Source organism: Rattus rattus, chromosome 8, assembly GCF_011064425.1.
Source record: "Rattus rattus isolate New Zealand chromosome 8, Rrattus_CSIRO_v1, whole genome shotgun sequence".
Taxonomy (NCBI): domain Eukaryota; kingdom Metazoa; phylum Chordata; class Mammalia; order Rodentia; family Muridae; genus Rattus; species Rattus rattus.
Window position 1 is genome coordinate 41892146 of NC_046161.1, and position 20285 is coordinate 41912430.

General features: G+C 48.3%; 1 pseudogene; it reads left to right on the forward strand.

Annotated features, from left to right (window-relative positions):
- The first annotated feature begins 1823 nt into the window (after window positions 1-1823).
- LOC116908384 lies at window positions 1824-1955 on the forward strand (annotated as a pseudogene).
- Window positions 1956-20285: the final 18330 nt, after the last annotated feature.

The window sequence follows — 20285 nt, forward strand, 5'->3', positions numbered from 1 at the left end:
AGGAGGGTCTGAAGACACTGGACAGGCTGACAGCCTCATGCTTTTATGTGCCTAAGCAGTAACCTAGACGCAGAGCCGGGTACCGACTCTCCAGTTGAGGGGTGGCTATGTAAGCAAATAAGCAGCTCGTCCCTCAAGTCAGCACCCCACCCCCACACCCCATACTCTTGCCTCTCACTGGTCTCTCCATTCAGGGTGAGCCATGAGCTTGCTTTGTCTAGCTCCCACCACCTTGATGACATTCCACAAAGGGACATAGCAGAGTTCCTCCTTGTGCAAGCACTCAATGTCCTTCGTAGCCCTCCCCTCTCAACGGAGCTTGTATGAGGTTTCTTTTCCAACTCGGGAGACAGGCTGTTTATCACTGTGATACCTGACCAACAGGCTTACCTTGCAAAGCCAGGAGTTTCTGCAAACCCTTCCAGGCCTGTCTCCTCCATCTCCTAACCCCCCTACTCCCCCACCTCATCCTCACCAGATCTCCAGGGAACCAGAGTTACACACACAGAAGATAGTCAATTAAATGGTTCGGATTTATTCTCCAGTAACCAGAAGCAGAAACGGACACTTTCCTCCATCAGAGCCCTCCGTCAAGTCATGCTCCACACCCAAAGCTTAGCATCTGGGTGTTTCCTAGGACCTGGCTATAGGGAAAGTGGCAGGAAATCTCTTGATTGTTTCAAATGAAAGCCGATTATTGGGAGAGAAGGGGTTTTCTGCTGGCTTAGGAAGCTGAGAGGTTTCAGGATAATGGATGGCCAGCCTGCTGCCTGCCCACCTGCGTTACTGACCTGTCGTGGTCAGGCAAGGAGCCCAGCACAGATTAAGAACACAAACAAATGGGAAGACAGGACAGGCCTGGGGACAGGCTGCCTGCTGAGGGACTGACTAAGGACTCCAGATCTTTTTTTCTTCATAAAATCTAGGGACACATTTCCATGTTGTCTTTGCATAAATTTGTGTGGTGATTTGCATACATTTGCATTTTTGCCTTCAAAAACACCCAAACTCCCAGAATATAAAATAAAATGCAATTAATTAATTAATTGGTATGATGGATGACAAGGCTAGCCATATGGGATTGGTAAGGGGCCCTGATCAAGGGACAGATTTTCTGGGTTGTCCCCCTAAGCCATGGTGGATCTAGGGACACGGTGCAACATGTTCTGAAGTTGTCTGTCTCCTCCATTAGACACTGGGCCCTTGAGAACAGAAACAGACAGAGCTCTTTGATCTCCATATCCCTGGGCTCTGGCACCAGCTCCTCACATGTGAGACTGTTAATCATTATTTGGAGAATAAGCAAATCAACGACTTAGCAAGTTATTGGCTGTGTTATAAACTTATGGTGCCAGTGCAGATCAGACCCCCTAGGACCCACCCAGACAAGACTGACTGGACAAGGTTCAGACACAGTGAGAAGAACCCCTCCCAGGCCCGCTGAACAAGGGCGTATGTCTATCGGTGCTCAGTAGATTGGAGGTCTAAGGAGAAGTTGTGGGACTGACCAGCCTAAGGACAAGGGTTCTGGGACTTGAGAAAGCCTGACTTGAGATCAGGGCCTCAACATGGCAGGGATCAGAGAGGAAAGAATAAGCTGTGCATCTTCCTCTTGCTGCTCCAACCAGGAAGCTCTATGACCCTCAGACCGGCAAGGGCTGAAGAAGGGACCTTCGCTCTCTTTTCATGCCCAGTACAGGGCTTTGCCCAGGAAGAAATCTCACCAAACTTAGGAAAGTGCCTTATACACAACACCAGTGTTTGCCAAACCTTCCCCCGGGCCCTTCTCCTCACTTACCACATCTCCATGAAGAATGACACCTCCACCCTGCCAATGGGCAAAGAGACACCTTGGTGGTGTTCTTCTATCAGTCAGAGTAGATGGCAGTCCTGTGTTCATCCTAGCTTGATGCCTGGCTTTGTGGCCAAAGCTGTCTTATGCCTAGGACTTGGAAAAATCAAATTCAATTCAGGCAGCACAGAGCTGGAGGAGGAAGACAGAGACCTTAGGGTCACTAGGCCACGCAAGGACTTGCCCTCCAGCACATGCCATAGACACCCACTTGCTGCCATAGCATGCAACATGGATGGAGCTTGTCACCCAGGGGCCTGCCTGCCATGGAGCCAGCCTGCAGTTAGAGCCACCACGATGAGTGAGTATGTGGTGGTCAGGTGGGAGAGAAAGGGAAAGGGAGCAGCTTGTGCATTATGAAGAGAGATGGAACTGGACACTTGAGGGTAGATAGGAACAGCCTGTTGTGAGTAGTCAACCCTGCCACCTGAGGCCATGATGGGGTGCCAGCCTGAGCTACTGCTTAGAGCTATGTCTGAGTCCATGGCTACCCAGTGGCAGGAGTTGGTGTCAACATCCATAGCTCATTTTACCACTAGAGAACTCGGGGATGTCCCTTCTTGGAATAGCTGCTGGGGACCCACGTTGATGTCCAGGGGTTGTGCAAAACTGACCGCTCCTTTCACTGGATGCCAGGCTCTGGAGAGCTGGCCCCATTTTTCACTAGTAACATCACTTGGAAAAGTGGGCCCTGTGCCTTGTCTGGGCAGCATAGTAGAGCTGACCCTAGTGGAGGGGGTGCAGGCAAAGGACAGATATAAGGGGATGGGAGATGAGAGGAACTGGGATACATAACCCACAAAGACTCAATTTAAAAGTTTAAAAAAAAAAAACAAAAGGAAGGAAGGAAAAGAATGGCATCTGTTTTTTGAAGACCCCAAGAAAGCTAGCAGTTGGTAGCTGACATCTTTCCCAATCGTAAGACGGTGCAAGCTGCTTATTCTTTAAAATAGGAAGTTCCATTAAACCCCACTTACTAATTCACGTCTGCTTTCACCCCAAATTTGGACAGCATTAAGGATCATTCCTCTTTATCTTTCACACATTTCTCTTCCCATAACTCGTGGAGAAAAGATCTGGGAACTGTACGGTCAGACAGGAGCCTCCCCTCCACATGTGAGATATGTATAGCTGTTATGGAAACTGAGACTATGCACACAGGATGCTTACAACGGGTCATGGTATACAGTAACTGCTACCCCCGACTGTAAGTTAGTACTTCTTATTATAAAGAAGCATTGCCTATGACAACCCCTCACCTTCGCTTCATATCGAAGACAAAAATCAGGTGACCAAAAGGAAGGGAGAGATGGGAGGAACATGTCACCAAGGTGACACCTTAGGATTCAAATGGAAAAACATAGCAGTTCTCTTTCCATTGTACAACTCCCAAGAATAGACCCCAAAGGCAATGCTTGAATTGCAACCAGAGTGCTACTTGGGTAGAGAAGTGAGAGGGACTCAGCAGTAGCCCAGCATCTTGGTCAGGCTGGCACAGGTCTCCCAATTGGGTGCGCTGACAGAGGCAAGGATTTAGTGATGTGTCCCTGGCTTCAAGGATGTGACACTGAGGAGGGACAGATGAGGAGTAAGGACTGGGGGCATCTTCAGGTTGCGTGCTCTGTGCTCAGGAAGATGGAGAAAAGCCTTCAGTGAGAGGAAGCTGCTGTGAGCCAGGAAGGAGTGCAACCATGGCCAACCCTGCTCCCCTCCCCTTTCCTTCATTCAAAATGGACCTGGGAACCATGACCGAGTAAGTGGACAAACGAGACTTGTCCAAGGAAAACACCAGGGAAGAGCTCAGAGCCGTGCAGCCTTCCTGGAGCAGTGTGAGAAGCATGAAGAGAGAACGAGGACAAGGAGGGACACATCGGGTTGAGCTCCAACGGTGGGGACAGGGCTTTGAGCTGGTTTTAACTATTCCTTGACATGACTCTGAGACGTAGCTGTAAGAGAGGTAATCGATTTGAAAGATAAACTGAATTGAGTTAAATTTAATTTAAAAGGGGGAGGAGGTAGGGGAAAGCACAGGGCTGTGCAGGAGCTGGGCTTGGGCTGTGTATCATGAGGAGGAACAGCCCAGAAGGGTAGAGGAAGGGAGGAGGGAAAGGGATTGATAGGGGCCAGGGAGAAGCAGGAGCTGGGACGTTGCATGTATCTGACATTGGGTGAACGGTGTGCGAAACGAATATGTGGGTTCTTCGTAGTCAATTGCATGGTTCCTCTTGGCACAATTCCAGCACAAGACATACCTGCCCACAGAGAACAAAACCCATGCTCCAGGATGTAGTCGCCTGAGACTTGTCTTTCTCGGTCTTCCTGTGGCTTCTTTCCGCTCTCCTGATGCCCTCAGTCTCTGCCTTCATCCTGAGTCTGAGGCCTGTCATCCCAACACCTACCACCCAGATACACTCAGTACACAACCATTCTTCTCTCAGGTATGGAAGGAGTCTCCCAGTTTGTTTACGCTGCACCTGTACTTGATAGATGGCTTAGTCAGCCTCTCCCTTCTTGAAAAAACATAAGAAAAATCTGGGCCAACCCTGGGAGCCATCTCAACTTTTACCCCTGATCCACACCTGCCACTTGTTGCTGGGGTCAATTTTGAAGCATTTTTTTTGCTGGAGATCAGGTCTATTCTACATTTTGTCCTCGGTGGGGATGAGGAATCCATGCTTTAATTTTCATAAGATCAGGAAAGGGGAGAAAACAAGCATGACCATATAGCGTTCAGACGCTTGCAGACAACATACGGGGCTTTTGCTTTCTCGTCTGCCTGGACACCGTAGTGCACGTTCAGGGCTCAGTGGTCCTAGAGATCTTCTGGCTCCCAATCTGGGAAAGTCATGGAATCTGAGAAATGCAACAATCTCTCTGTACTTGGTGTTTTCCATGTTTCCCAAGGGGGTTCTGGGTAATCACTTTGTTTTTGAAGTCAGTATCCGCAGGGCCATTTGCAGGAGAGACTGGCTGTCTGTGAGGGAGGCAGGGAGCAGGAAAAGGCAGTGTCCATCCGTTGGCCAGAATAGTCTGAGCTCACATGGTGCACTCAGAGGCTGTGTTCTTGGAGAAGCCTCTTTCTCCTCTCCTGGGATCAGGTTGAGAGTCAAGAAGCAAGTAGTAAACACATAATAGATGTCAGCGACTACCCTTGCCACCCTCAAGAGCATTATCTTTAAACTCTAGCATCACTGCTTCTTTGAAGAGAGGCAGCTTTGTCCTAACTTGAATGGGAAGAAGAACTGGAAGGTCATGGCTAATCTAATACTCCCTTTTCTCTTTGGACACCTTAGTAATTAGAAAGTCCTACCTGGGGTCTGTTAACACAAGTTTCCTCTTGCCTTTGACTCTGGTTGTAGAAGTCCCAAGCTTTGCTAAGCTTCAACTACTGTCGTTAGTCCAGAGTTAGAGATGGCTGGAAACCTGCCCCCTACATGGCCACCTCTCAAGCCCACCCTGCAGATAAAGTAGCTCCCCCAGAGGGATGAGGAGTGCCAGGAAGACCCTCTGACTGGGTCATAGGCAGAGGGACAGTCCCTGCCCAACTACCTGGCTTCAATCTAGAATGAGTCACGACTCCAACTCCAGGCACCTTCCTGTCTCTTGATGGTACTGTTCCTCCCATCTCCAGCAAGGAGGCTGGAGAAGCAGCAGCTTGGACTATTAAAGGGACACTCAGAAGCTGGTGGCTGCATTAAATGTTGTAATTCTGGCTTCTGAATAGGTTGCTGCTTGGATAAATAGAACCTTATTCAAATTCTTCAGCTATCAGGCATCTACTGATCAAGAGCTGGGCTGAGCCGGGCACAAGTCAGCGCTAGGGTTCTGCCCTCAGGGAGCTGAGAGCTGGTGCCTACTCAGGAAAGCCAGTGCCCAGCAGCTGAACCAACTCCTGCAAAGGAGGAACTAAGATGCTCTGAGAAATCACAGGATGAAGCTGAGTCTCATGGCGCGCACCTGTAACCCAAGCACTTGGAAGGAGGAAATGGGAGAATTTCAAGTGTAAGGCCAGCCTGGACTACATAGTGAGACCCTGTCAGAAAGAAAGAAGGAAGGGAAGAATTAAAAGAGAGACGTGAGGGCAAGGAAAGTAGGAAGGAGGGATGAAAGGGAGAGGAGGAGGAACTGACTCATGCAGTAAATTGGGCAAAGGGGTAAAAATCCTACAAAATGCCGGGTTTGTTCCAGATCGTTGGAACAAATTGCTTCTTCCCCTTCCTAGTTGCCCCACACCCTGTACCAGTTCTTCTCTATATGTGAGAATCTCAGGACCTAGAGCAGAGAACAAAACAGGAAATGAATTTGTGTTTGGATGGATGGTAAGACACTCCATTATTAGATGGATGAGTAGACAAACTGGGTCAGGAGATAGTGGGTTCTGATCCCCAAAACCCACTGTGTGTGGTGGGGGAAATGACCTTGTCTCGTTGTCTAGAACCCCAGCCACACTCCATGTATTGTGGGAGCCCAGATTCACTCTTCCCAGTCCCTACAGAAAGGTCAGATGCCTCATCTGGGGACTCCTCTCTTGAATCCCAGCGGATGTTTCCTACCTGGCCCAGGATTCTTTGTAAGGTGTCTTAGACAAAGGGACTTACTCCTCAGAACCCAGAAAGCTTTGTTAAAAGGCAGCTAGGGAAGAGAGAAGGCAGTAGTTTTAAATGTGCGAGTGTGCTGAATAATTAAGTAAAGACTTTTGGTTTTGGTGGGGAAAAATAATTCCTCCAAATGCTGTCTCAGGCAGGACACTGAATTTGCCACAGGCAGTTGTTGGTGAGTTGGGGTGAGTGTGTTTAGTGTGTGTAAGCCTCCAGCTTACAGCCCTCAGTGCACACAGAGCCCAGGCTTTCTGGTGTAGAACAAACCACTCTGGACCTATCTGACAAGGCTACTTCAAGGCCACTGCGTCTCTCTTCTGCTTCTCTACTGTACTAAATTGCTTGTCTAGATGTTCACGATCGGGACGTTTAGGAGCAGCCAACTCCAATCCTATTTTATATAGCAAAATGTTGAGGACCAAAGAGGCCACAACATTTCTCAGAAGCCCCACACCAAGCCCATGACTGAGCTGACGTTCTCTAAAATGCCCACTTCCCTCTCTTCATCCTCTAACAATCTACCCAGGTTTCCTCGGGCTCAGATTGGGTTTGGGTTTTTGTGGTTGATGGTTTGTTTTTTGTTTCTGTTGCTGGGCATTGAAACTAGGGCCTCACACACACTAAGCACAACTCTTACTACACAGCTATGTCTCTGAGCTATAATCGCTTGTTGTTAAATCTACCATTCTATAAAGATCTCTTTCTCCTTTTATTTTGAGTTGTTGTTTCTTTAAGGGCGATTTTGTGGTGGTGGTGGTGTCATTGTTGTTGCTGCTGTTGTTGTTATACGATCCACACTGTGTAACTCAGGATGGCTTTGAATTCACTACACAGATCTTACTGATCTCAGGCTCAAGGTCCCCCTACCTCCCAAGTGCTTGGGATTACAAGCCCGCCCCATGGAATGCTTACAAAAGTCACTTCTTAGTGTGTTCACCATCTGCGTCACTCTATCACTGGCTCCACTGAAGATATGTTATTAGTGAAATATTACATGACAAAATACTTTTGATAAAAAACAGGGTATCAGGTCCTAAGTGGAGGGAGACTCTGTTACAACTCTCTGCATATTCTTCAGCATCTAAAACATAAGTGGTACTTGGTAAGTGTGAATCTATGGACAGATGGGATGATTGTACGAATGCATGATAGTGTTTTAAAAGTTCTTAATACATTTAAACAAAAATAATAAGCTAATTATTTCAAGTAGCTTGAAAGAGGGAGAGGGAGGGGAGGGCAGGGGGGAGGAGAGAGAGAGAGAGAGAGAGAGAGAGAGAGAGAGAGAGAGAGAGGCGCTACCTCTCTCTTGGCCATGAAAAGTATCATTTGCAGTTCCACCTGAGACACAATGACACAATGAATAAATGGTGTGTGTGTGTGTGTGTGTGTGTGTGTGTGTGTGTGTGTGTGTGTGTCTCCTTGTGTCCTTGTGTAGGCCAAAGGACAACCTTGGGTATGGCTCCTCAAGTGTCACCCATATTGATTTTTGAGACAGGCTAGGTTGGCTAGCCAATGAGCCCCAGGGATGGGCCTCACTATCTCCCTCCCCATTGCTGGATTTTAAGCCACCGAACAGCCTTTTCTTTGTATGGACTCTGGGCTCCAACTCAGGTCATCATGCTTGCAAAGGCAAGCTTTTTACCAACCCAGCCATTTTTGTTCCTTTAGATGAAGGGATGGACAGGAAGAAAGTCCCCCAAGAGTAAAACAGAGCTCGTCTGTGGTAGTTGTCAGGAAACTGAGGGGGAATAATTGCACCACTTAGAAAAAGCAAAAGAAAGACATCTCAAGTGCTTCTTCATAGCCGGAATTATAGGTGTGACTTGGGGATATTAATTACAACAAAGCCTCATTATTTGCTTATGGAGACATTGTGTTTTGTGAGGGTTGTTTTTTTTTCCTCTTAATATTGTTATTCTGTAAATACCTGTAGCAAATTTTAGCATTAAAAAAAAAATCACTCCAGTCAAAATTATTTACCAGCATGGAAATTCCTTCTGTGACAACTCTGGAAGTCATTTTTTCTTACCAGTACCTCTGAAAGAATAATTGGCTGCAATTAGCAATGACTTTGTCATCCCTCTCAGAGCCTGGCTTTAGCATCCAAGTAACAGGCAGATCTTTTCTCTCTCTCTCAGCAGGGACTTCTCCAAGTGTGGTCCTCCTCCCTTCAGAGGAAGGGAAAGGAAGGTATTCCCCTGTGGTGGAATCTGTCACCATGTTGCAGAGATGGAGGAAGCTGTGATCAGTTGGCCCCTGGTTCCTCAGAACATAGTATAAAAGACAATTGAAATTAAGTGAACATAAGGGAAACGAATGGTAAAGTTCATGTCAGCACACATGAGAAGAGTCACTTCAAACCTAATCTATTTTTTTTTTTTTTTTTGTGGGTAGTCTTTTCAGAGGGCAAGGTTTAAATGCAAACATTTGGAAGGGGGAAAAAAAAAAAGAACCTTACTGTACAATATGTGAGGGTTGAAAATCAGTGGTAGACCTGTGTAGCTTTACGGTGGGACTAGAATTCTGCCCTGGTAGTTCCCAGAACAGTGTCTTACAGTGTGCTGAAGGCCAACTCCTTCACCCTTGAACTGCAGCTGAGGATTAGCACTGCGGGCAAAGCGTCCTTTGTATCTCTGGACACTCCCTGAAGGGCTCTCTCCATTCTTTCCCCCCTCCAAGGTCCTATCTGGTCCCACACTGGCACAACTCAGGGTCAGGTCATCCCAGAATCCACCATCCACCTTAGCCCTGCCAGCCCTCACACCAACCAAACTGTATTCGCCCTGAAGCCTCACACCTTTGCAGCTCCAAGTCTAGCTGGAGACTCATTATACTTCTCTTTGTGACATTTGTCCGTTAGAGATACTCTGTAGGGTGGAGACGATAGTTCTAACAGTAGCCTTGCAGGAGGATAGAGGAACAGGGAGACCTCTTATTGCCTTTCAGACATCACAAAGATGTTTTCTTGACCGCCTAGGCTTTGAGTTCCGGTGTCCATTCCTTGAAGCTGTTGTTTAGTGGACAGTGTTCTGTAAATAGTCCCTGGGCTGTGAAACCTTTCTTTTTAGCATCCTCATTTCTTCACTCTGGCCTGACCTGCACAGGGCCTTGTATGAGTATTAGTAAGGAACCTGTACATGTCTCTGGACGTCTATAACATGGGAGCTCAGGCTCGCACTGGTCCTGGCTCCTCTAGGAAGCCATGAGAAGGCACTGGCTGGCCAACCCCACACGCTGATCCAGAATAGACACTTCTCTTAGGGTCAAGGTGTCAGGGACACTTACCATTTCAGGGTTTGAGGGACACTGACTGGATTTAGAATTTATGTCTAGAAGTATGAGTCTCTACACATTAAAACACCTCTTCCATATTTTAAGTTATTATCATTATTATTTATTATTATCATCATTATTAATTTTTTGCCTTTACTCTTCTCTTGATGTGGGAGTTTCCACTTCCCACTGGGGTGTGGGAGGGAGACGCCTTTGGCCCCCTGGTGTGACTTCCAATCTCCCTCCAGGAGATAAAGCTAAGTTCTGCAGGGACTACGACCAAACCAATGATATTTAGCTGCTAGCCAAACAAAGACAAAGAAGGTCAGTCTTCTTCCTGCGCCTCAGCTTCCTTGACTCTAAGATGAAATGACCCGAAAGAGAGGCACTCCGGGTTCCACATCCTGTCTTCATCGTCCTTGACCCCTCTCTAGCACCACACTCTCAAACTCTCCTCCCCACTGCTCCCACTCCACACCTTATAAACTGATTCTCCACCCGTGAAGAAATGACCAGTGTCTCTGCTCTCAGAAGCCCGGGTGCTGGAGAAGGGGGAGTGCGTAGGAAGAGTCTGACGTCAAGGTCTGGATGAAACACAGCTCATTGGGTCCTGGGAGCAAGGTATCCAGTCTCTGGGAGCCTTGGTTTTCCAACTGTCGTGGTAGGGAAAGACTGCACCAATGACATGCGGGTCACGAGTTTCTCATGAGAAATAAACGAGACTGTTTATGTGGCCAGGGCATAGGAGTGCTCAACACGTGGTAGCTGGTAGGCTTGAACAACTTTTGACTAAGAACAGAACTGTCCCCTATAAATCAGCCTGTTCCTGAGTGACTTTCTCAAAACCTTGGATTTAAACTGTTACTTTATTCAAATGATGATGATGGTGGTGGTGGTGGTGGTGGTGGTGGTGGTGGTGGTGACGTTGACGATGACGATGATGATGATGATGATGTTTATGAAACGTCTGGAGTGGGCTTAAATGGTGAGTAACAGAGAGTCCAGAAGCATGGGTCCCTGCCTTAAAGTTGCTAGTTAAACCTGGAATTCTCATTTCTGTAGGTTTCCCCACCTCCCCCCATGTCCGCCCTCCTCTCCTTTCAATCAAACACTTCAAAGAGATGCTGAGAGAAGGAGCTGTGAATTCTCTGCTTGCTGGTTTTTCACGAGAAGAAACCAAAGAATTTTTTTTTTTTTCCGAGACGTGTCTGCTCCTTCAACCAATTTTGCTAGCTGGGAGGACTTGTGTTCCGAGGCAGGCCAGGACTGATAACATTTAAATGCAAGGCCGCACTGTCAACAGGAAGACGAGGGAAGCCCTGAACAGGCGCGTTGAGCCTAGAGTAACAGGAGGGTGTGGCGAATGAGGAAGAAAGGGATAGGGAGAAGAAAGGCAGATAGGGAGACGAGAGCGGGCTCGGCGGCGGCGGAATAATGAGCTTGCTATAGAAGCATGAGGATCCGATTTGGGGGTCTTCAGTATCCATATAAGAAGGAAAAGGCCTGATGTGGTGGAGCAGGGTCTATAACCCCAATTCACAGGCGGGGCAGCAGGACTGCAGGGTCTGAGCGCAGATCTCTGAGGCCTGCTAGCCGGCCAGTCTGGCCAATCAATGAGCTCCAGTTCGGAAACAGTTCTTGTCTGAAAAACTGGTAAAAGTTGGTAGAGAGGACCCTTAATGTCACCTTCTGTCTCAGGGGTCCACCCAGGAGCTCACATACCTGGACACGCACACGTGCGCGCGTAAATGCGCATGCGCACACCCCCACACACACGCATTTTTCTCAATTTGAAAAAAAAAAGAATGAAAAAAGTCTCAAACAAACACTCAACGTACTTCTGCTGGCAGGAAATGTTCATCAGCTGAAGGCATTATTAGGACAGGAGATAAGGAAACCACAGAGATAGGAAGTAATTATTTCGTATCTGTCTTTATAAATGAAAATGAAGAGCATTAGTGGCAATAGGATTTAGATATTCAGGAACAGAGGGGGAACGAATCAGGAAGTCATCCTGACAACGTAGGAAATGTTTATTAAGAGGTCAGGGGTGGATATTGAAAGTAGCAAGGTCTCCTGGGCTAGGGCAAACCTCTGCGCAGCCGCAGAGAGCAGCGAGGGAAATCATTGACAGAGTCAAGAGGCTACCACCTGTTTGAGGTAAAGGTTCAGTGGGGCGTGACTCACTCTATGGCCTGGTCTGGGGGTCGGTGACCTAACTCAACAGGTGCGAGCAGAGGACGAGGACCTGGGTGGGCCTGAGCTCCCAGGAGAGTCTGAGGAATCTGACGGTTTTGCTTTGCCCTTTCCACCGCACAGGGGCCACGCGGGGCATGGAAAGGCTGTGTGGGGAGGAAAGGTGAGAAGCCACATCAATGACAAGGACCAAATCAAACTTCCAGCTCCGCCCTCTTCTGACCATTGGCTGTGAAGCTGTTCTAGTGATCTCAGCCTGGACTTTTTGAGATCTAAAACGAATGATCAGTAATCGTGCCCCTTTGGTAGGGTAGTTGGGGGGATTAGGCGAGATAGTACAAGAGAGTACTTAGAACAATACAGTGTGTAATACCACTTAGGAATCATGGTGTAGTGACCAGAAACGTTCTGGTTTGTGTTTACTTTGCAAGCATGCTCTGCCTGGTCTAAGCTCAGTCTCTCCGGATGCCATTTTGCACCATTCTAATTGAAAAGAATAGCCCTTGAGCTCTTGGCAGATGTGGCTCTTCTCTGCGGCTCTTGAGTCCTAACTGTCTACAGCAACACCATCAACACCCCCAGGAAGGCTGGACAGGGAAGAGAACTTTCCCAGAGCTGAGGCGGCGCAAGCCACTTCCGTGAATCGTTCTCACAGGCTCTTGTTGCCCTCATGTGCCCCGTGCGCCCATCGCTCTGTGGTCGCACAAGGCTTGGGTAGGATCTCCAAGCCGCAGCATTCTGTCTTACAGTAAACACCACCCAAGGGCACAGCTCCACGAGGCTCCACGCGGCTCCTCTGAGTGCGATGAAGCTTAGAGTCTCCCTGAGGAGATGGGACTGGCTCTTTGGACTCTCTGAAAGCTTCATGCTGACAGGATTGGATAATCAGCTAATACCCGACCCTGCTGTGTCCTGAGCCAGGAACAGATGCAGAACAATGTCGCTCAGAACAATGTCGCTCAGGCTATCTTCTAAGAGCCTTAGCCAGCCCGCTTATACCTCAGAGCATGTCTGCCCTCAGTAATTATTCCCAATCCATGCCCACAAGAAGGGCTGAGCAGCCCTGTCCTGCCATCGTAATGCTCAGGAAAGATCTCACATTGGCTCCATCAAAGGGGCACGCTGTAGCCCGCCTTAACCCTTCTTCCTTATCCCTTCTCAAATCCTTGTGCTGGCTTTTCCTGCCAAGGGCTGTAAGTTCCAGAGAAAGTGAACCAGGGCAACCGATTGGCCTGAGATCCGCAAAAGCCAGAGCCAGGTTAGGATGGCAATAAGGGAGAGTCTCACTGTCCCCTGTCTGAGAACCCGACCACTCACGGCGTGCCGACAAGTTGTCATCATCCCATTCCTTCAGGTGAATCTAGAACTCTTTTCTCCTTTTTTTTTTTTTTTGGTGACATTCATTCATTTGTTTGGGTTGTTTGTTTTTTGTTTGTTTGCTTGTTTGTTTTTGAAGACAAGGTCTTACCATGTAGCCATGCCTCAAACTGACTATGCAGACCAGGGTGACCTAGAACCTAGAAGAGAGTCACCTGCCTCTACTTCTTGCGCACTGACATTAAAAGAGTCCAGCAAAAACGTTGAACTCTTGCCATTGGAGTAGAGAGGGCTCTGGAGCAGCTACCTGCCTACCAGCCCAGGAGCATCGCCTAGGAGTGACAGTTTGAGGGACACTAGCAAGCCAACTCTCGCATCTCTGTACAAAATCAGCAGAGCTCCCTGCTGGTCTATATGGGTCCATATGGTATCTGAGGGGTAGGAAGGAAGAGACAGACACACCTGGTTTGGAATCCCAGCTCTTCCTCACCTCTCTGTGCCTCCAAGATTTCATCCTTAAATAGTAGCCCTGACCTCATTGGGATTTCCCTAAGGATGAAACAAACAAGTGTCCAGAACGTACTGCCAGTGCACTGTGAATGTCCATGGCCCCAGCCTCTCTTCGTTGCGTTTGTAATGAATGGAGCCTTTTACAGGTTACAAAGCATTTTGCTGTGGATTGACTAACTCCTTCTTTATTGCACCAGGTACAGAAGCCACGATGAACTCCGAGTCGTAGAGATGCCGCGGGAAAGCGTACACAAATCTAATGACTTGCCCAAGGTCAATAATTCATTATTCAGAACTGTGGGAAAGAGGCAATTGCTTGCTTAGGGTTCTCAACATTTGCTCCGAGTGTCAAGAGCACACACTTAATGAGAGTCCTCCCTTACTGCGTGCAGTGTCTGGTCCAAAGAGAGCGGTGGAAGGTCCTGCTCACCTGGCTTGCCCTGTGCTGTCCCTGAGCCAGGCCAGAACATGGCCCTGTCTGCTCTGCTCTGGCCTGTGCGGGGGCTGAGGATCGATGCATGTTGTAGAGCTTGGTTTCAAAGCCAGTTGTATTCAGGACTCTGTTGTAGCTCAGTGGAGAGAGGAGAGGAAGGGTGACGAAGGTGTCACCCATGAATAATGCATAGAGGGTGCCCAGCGTCGGCTTCAGCAGGATCCAAATGCCTGTTTCATCTTTGATTCCTCCTTCTGCCTGGGCCATTCCCTGTAGCCACTGATCCCAGGGACTTCCGCTGGAGCGGATGGCTGCCTGCTAAATTGGCTGTTCTGGATACTGAATAGAAAGAGGAGGGGGCTGGGGCCAGAGAGGGGAAAAAGATAAGTCGAGGGGAGGGGATTCGGAAAGATGAAAGGGGGACATGAGAGAAGGAAGCCCTTTTACAGAACTACTGTAGCTCAGACTGCGGAGGCCCCCGGAACTCGGCGAGGTTTTGTTACAGACGAACTTTCCAGAGTTTCTCACTGTGAGTTTGGCACAGACTGAACTCCCGGTTCGCCCCAAGAGGAAGCAGTCCTGTAGGGCCCACCCTGTCAGAGAGGGCACCAGATGATTGGGTCTGATGGTTTGTGAGGGAGCAGAGAAGCTCACAGGGTTAGATGCTTGACCACAGAGCAGAGAAACTGGCTCGAGTGTAGCCTGGAGAGCTTGTAGGGGTTCCATGTAGGAATACAGGTGAGGGGACTTTACACGGTTGGCTTGGGCAGCTGCATCTTCAACAGGAGCACCCCAGCATGGGTGACACTCAGGGAAGCTGTGTCCCTGAACTTCTCCTGAGGCTCCATGGAGTGGTCTCCTCCCACAGCCAGCAATTGTTACTGGCTTTATAACCTGCGTGTGTGTGGAGAGTCCTGTCTGCTTCTTATAGCTTTCTTGTGAGTTTCCTGAGCCTCCCTCATCCTTCAAGAAGAGCGTGTGTGTGTGTGTGTAGTGAGTATATGTGTATATGTGTGAATGTGTGTATATGTGCACAGGTGGGCAGGCGTGAGTGTGTATATGTGTGCACGGTAGTGTGCACAATCTTTCTAGAGTGATCAGTATATTATTCCTTTCAGCCCTGGGTTTAAAACCCAGGCCTTTCCTATGCTAAACAAGCAGTTTATTACTAATCTAGCTCCCCCGGTAAGACAGGGTCTCTCGGCTGAACCCAGAACTCTTCGCTTCTGCTAGTGTAGCTGGCCAGTTTGCTCTGGGGATGCCCTGTCCCTGTCTTATGAGCACTAGAATGACAATCGGGCCACCATACCCACCTAGCGTTTGTGTAGGTGCCAGGGATCCAGACAACGGTGCTCACACTTGCATGGCAAGGGCCATACTTGCTGAGCTGTCTCCCCCACCTCCCCACTCCCCCCAACCCCCACCTCCACCATCCGAGGGAAAGTTTTGAGCTAGGGTAAATAATTACAGTATACTTGGTTCCCTGCAACCCAAAGGCCCACGGAAGATGCTGAGCCCGACTATAAACAGGGACGCAAATTGCTTTGCTGCACGTGCAGCTGTGGAAACTAATAACAGCTATAAACCCCACCTGTTTGGTGTAGCCAGAGGGTAGCTCCCACAGCCACAGATGTCGCCCTCGCCGCTACTCCCCCCCAGGTTGTGGAGGACCTCCTGCTCAGTTGTACATGTGCTGAGGCCTCTGTGGGGTCAGGAACTGAAGCAACGACAAGGAGAAGGAAGGACCCGGGTTAGAAAAAAAAAAAGTCGCCCTCAAGGGGGAGGGGTGACCTAAAGGGATGCTCTGAAACCAATCCCATCACTGCCACAGATATTTCTCCAGCTGTACCCTTCTTTCAGCTCCGTAGGTAAACTGGTTGGGTACAGCAGCAAAACCCAGCAAAGCTTTGTCTTTTTGGGGGCAGCCAGCCGAAGCAGCCGCAGCTGATTTTAATGAGACGGAATAATATCCCATCAGTTCCGTGAGCTATAGACTGAGCCCACCGAGGGAACCTGTCCAACCCCCCAAATGATCAGGCTTGTCAAAATAGGATCATTTTGTTCCTTATTATAAATGAAAAGAAGTTATGATTTAAGTGTCATCCTCTGGGTATGAGAGCCGGATTCCCATAAATCAATCATCCCAAATAAACTCTTTGGAGTGATTTCCCTACAAATATGCTGCAAACAATTTCTTTAAACAAAGCATAAAAGTATTACTGTGTGTCTCCCACATCAAACAGCTTTAGACATGCATTACTGGGTTGCTGGGATTTTTTTTTCTATTTTTTTTTTCTTTTTCTGCTTAAAGTATGTTATTTACGGTTTTGTGCCTGACAGAAGAAACCAGGGACAACTCCCAGCTGGTGACCTACCTGCTCACAGGTCAGGGCTCCACCATCAAAAGGGTAGAAGAGAATGAGGTCTCTAACCTTCACAGATGGGGTACCCTGCTTTCCCAGGCTGGCACTTACTATACTGAATGCTAGAGAGTACACAGCCCTGTTCAAATGGGATTCCCCTGGTGAATCCAAGCTGAATGTGGAGAGCTGTTATCGCACCGCCTTTTGTTAGTTTTCTGTTCTGAAACAGAATAGTGTTGACTTTGTGGTATGCATTTAGAACCCCAGCCTCTCTCAAGGTTAAGGCTGGAGGTTCTCAAGTTCAAGGCCAGCCCTGGATACATAACGAGATATTGTCTTAAAAACAGATAAACCCACCCGTGGAGTAAGGGATGATGGTAAGCTCCTTGGGTTGCTGGGAAAGTTTCCTCGTGACTCAGCTACATAATGATAACTAAGATTTGGCTGTTCTTTGTGCTGTTATCATTAAACAACCCAGGGAGTTTTCTGTTCCCAAGGAGGTACCGTGAAAATCCTGGAATCTGTCTTAGCCTTGGCATTTCCACTCAGTTCAGTCCAGGGAATGAGATTTTGAGAGGGTGATGGGCTCCACTTCACATGACCCCGGAGCCCCAGGTACCTGTGAGCGGCCAACACTAGCAGCCCCAGAAAGAGGTCACCAAATGTCCGAGGAAGAGGGAGGTATTGTGCCTAACCTCCCCACTGCTCTCCACTCACCTCAGAAGATACTCTTTCCTCGTCACCCTTCTGTAAAGTCCCAGCCTTCCCACATTTTAACAAGCTGTACCTCTTTGAGACGGAGTCTGAAAAGTTTAATATTGTGTCAAATGAGAGAGCCAATAAAACTTGACATTATTAATATGATATCGATGGTTTTTCTCCCCCCAAATGCTTAGGGGAAAAAAAAAATACCACCGTGTCCCATTAGGTCCGGCTCCTCGTTCTGAGAATATTAAGTGACTTTTCAATGACAACCAGCTGGAACTGTTCGTTCTTCTTCATAAGCACCGGAGCTGTGGCTGTTGAGAGGCCAGTCGAGAACCTTTTAGGAAGATGCTGGATAAGGCTGAGGGATCAGAAAGCTTTTAAGTGTCCCTGGGATCCCGTAGCAAGTGGGCTGAGTATGGGAATTGGCACATGAATTATTAAAATGCTTAAATACATTTGACCAAATGAGCCTGTGCCCGAGCTCTGACACTCCCTCTATCCATGAGTCCTCAAAGGACCGGGTAGCCTCCCACATCGATTTAGTGTGTATTACAAAACAAGGCTCAGTCCCAGAAAGAGGCAACAATGGTGCTTCCTCTCCCTGGCCCACGGCCCCCTTCTCTGGCCTTCAGTGGCATCTCAATGGGCACACAAGCTGCTAATGCTACACACTGCACTGTTCTGGCCACAGGCAAAGGGCGTAAGGGCCCACAGCTGCTCCTGGCTCTGTCAGGATGTTCAAGGAGGCTGTCAGCAAGCCGGAGGGAGCCTCTGTTGCTGTTGGCCTGGGTCCAGGGCTCTTTCACAGCACGTGGCTTTCCATGTCAGAGTCCCTTCCCAGGAAGAGTTCGAGACTTAAAATAAGCTGCCGTAACCCGTGTCTGAGTCGGGGGACGCCTCACTAAAGTGTGGGCTTTTCAGGAATGTGCAGCTGGGGCAGCTGAAAGAACGCTTGCTCTAGGATCTCAGGCCTGGGCTTCCAGAGAGCCAGGTGTCCAGTGAAGAGCAAAAATGGTTCCCCCTGTTCCTGACAGACCTGCTGCCCAGAAGCCAGCATCTCTTTTTAGTCCCCCCACCCCATATCTCAGGGGAAGAACTTTAGGACGTATGCTCCCTTGTTCCCCACCCCATCCTAACACCATTCAGCTACTCACCCCGGTGTCACAGTTCCTTCACTGTGGCTCCCTCTCCCTGTCCCTGTTTCCCTGTCCCTGTTTCCCTGTCCCTGTCCCTCGCCTCTCTCTCTCTCCCTCTCTCTCTCTCTCTCTCTCTCTCTCTCTCTCTCTCTCTCTGTGTGTGTCTCTGTGTGTGTGTGTGTAGATACCATAAGATAACCTTTGCTCTTTAAACATATCCTATCATCATCATCATCATCATCATTATTACTATTATTATTATTATATTATTAATGATAGGATCTCTCACTGGCCTGGAACTAACTTAAACTAAGTAGGCTGGCTGCATAGAGTCCCAGGGATCCATCTTTCTCTCCAGAGATCCACACCTCTTCGATGCTGAGATTACAGGCGTGTTCTTCTATGCCTGGCGTTTTATGTGGGTGCTGCAAATCACACTCAGACCCTCGTGCTTTTAAAGCAAGCACTTTGCTAACTGAGGTACTCTTAGCCCTGGATAGTCTTTATAGTCCCTAGCTGTGACCCCTTTAAAGACCCCTTTAAAGGAACACATCTGCAGTTCCCATGTCGGGAATCCAGGGCAAAAGAGCCCTATAGAGCTTGGTGCTTATTTACACAAGGCTGCGTGTTTATGGGAGGGTTGTTTTCCTTTGGGGAGATCTAAAGAAAGAAGGCCACAGCATGCACAGCAGACACAATGGTCCTCATTTGGAGTCTTCTGATGTTCCAGTTGCCATCCTGCCCTCTTGCCCTTTGCCCTCACCCACCATACACCATCTGTGAGCTCATGACCTCTGGGGCCAGCAGATGGGGACAGCTTGCTCTTCTTAGGTTTCATCCATCATTTAGGGACCCCTGGAGACAAGGCCCTTAAGCTGGCTCCGTCTGGGCACCTGGAGCCTCAGTGCTCCTCAGAATCTTAAGATTGGAAGATTAAGGCAACAGCAAAGGAAGGCTAATAACACATTTGTCTCCTTCAGGACAAGAGGCTGTAGCGCCTCTGTACTCTGTCCTCAGGACAAGAGGAAGGACAATTATTAAGATTGCTCAATAGACTTGCTTCAGATGCAACTAAAGTTCCCCTGGTGGCCAAGGCGGTGGCCATGAAGAAGCAGGGAAGTTTTCTCCAGTGTAGTTGATGGCTTTACTTGGAAGTCTGGCCTCCACCCCAGCTCAGCTCTGATGGCATCTACTTTCCCTCATGATGTCGAAGATTCACAAAGCTGACTTGGGATTCAATGTTGTAAATCCAAATAAACAAGAAGCATTATGTGAACCTTGGATAAGGAATAGAGCAGAAGCAGATCTGTCTCTACACCTAAGGCACAATCAGATGTGGGACAGGCTGGACTTGGAGAAAGGGCAGGAGACTGAGCACAGGAGCCTCCCACACTTTGTTCAGGAGCTATTTCTCTCTACACTCCAGGCTTTAGTGACCTTAAGGAAAGCTGGGGAGTGAGACCTGCCCACATCTAGATTAGAATTAGTATTAAGATCAAATGAAAGAACATACATAATACTTTTAACTGTGAGGGAGTACTGCTCCCTTTCCTTCAAAGGTGGGAGAGAGGTGTCCTCTAAACTAGGGCAGAAGCAGCTGTTTAAGACCCTGTCCCTCTTAAGAGTCTGTGGGTGTGCTCTCTCTTCTACTATAGATTTCTCATAACAAGTTTGAGTGGGCAGGGCAAGGAACCAGAGTGTATGAGCTGGAGATTCTCCACAGATTTAGAATAAAAACAACAATCAAAGACACATGTTAAAGCATGAACTTCAAAGGCACATGAGACAAAAGGAAATTAGCCTCAAATAAGATAAATGCTTAAGCCAGGAGTAATGGCATACACCTGTCATACAACTGTAATGCCAGCATTTGGAGACCGATACCAGAAGAGCAGGAGT